General features: G+C 46.5%; 1 non-coding gene across 1 annotated transcript; it reads left to right on the forward strand.

Moving 5' to 3' along the window:
- The first annotated feature begins 244 nt into the window (after nt 1-244).
- On the forward strand, nt 245-317 carry Trnaa-cgc. The gene has a single exon. It is a non-coding gene; the product is annotated as a tRNA-Ala (tRNA).
- Nucleotides 318-684: the final 367 nt, after the last annotated feature.

Consider the following 684-nt stretch of genomic DNA (forward strand, 5'->3'; position numbering starts at 1 on the left):
TAATTTCTCAGCACAATAATTACTGTAAAATACCCTTTCAAGATTTTCAGACTGTTTCTGATTACCCTGTAGACATATTAAACATTAGTTTCTGCCCCCCACTCCCTTTATCACCTTCTCCGTGTAAATTGAGACACAATAATGCTTTAAACAAGGCTGGTTGACTTAAATTAAGGATAAACAAAATGTAGTTAGCAAGCAAGTTGTCATGACCACAGTAATACTGCACAAGCCTACCCTACCGAGCGAGGTGGTGCAGTGGTTAGCACACTGGACTCGCATTCGGGAGGACGACGGTTCAATCCCGTCTCCGGCCATCCTGATTTAGGTTTTCCGTGATTTCCCTAAATCGCTTCAGGCAAATGCCGGGATGGTTCCTTTGAAAGGGCACGGCCGATTTCCTTCCACATCCTTCCCTCACCCGAGCTTGCGCTCCATCTCTAATGACCTCGTTGTCGACGGGACGTTAAACACTAATCTCCCCCCTCCCCACAAGCCTACCCGAGGCACTGCAGTCATCTGTATGTACCATATAGTTATGCTTGAGTAGTAGCAGCAAGCAGTGAGATGTTACCTGGAAAAAATTTTCTGGTATGCCCAAGCTGCCAGATTCGTGCATGTGCAAAGCAGTCTGAATTTTAAGTAAAGGAGGGGGGTGGTAACGGACTCCACGTGACCCATACC

This window comes from Schistocerca piceifrons, chromosome 3, assembly GCF_021461385.2.
Source record: "Schistocerca piceifrons isolate TAMUIC-IGC-003096 chromosome 3, iqSchPice1.1, whole genome shotgun sequence".
In the NCBI taxonomy this organism is placed as follows: domain Eukaryota; kingdom Metazoa; phylum Arthropoda; class Insecta; order Orthoptera; family Acrididae; genus Schistocerca; species Schistocerca piceifrons.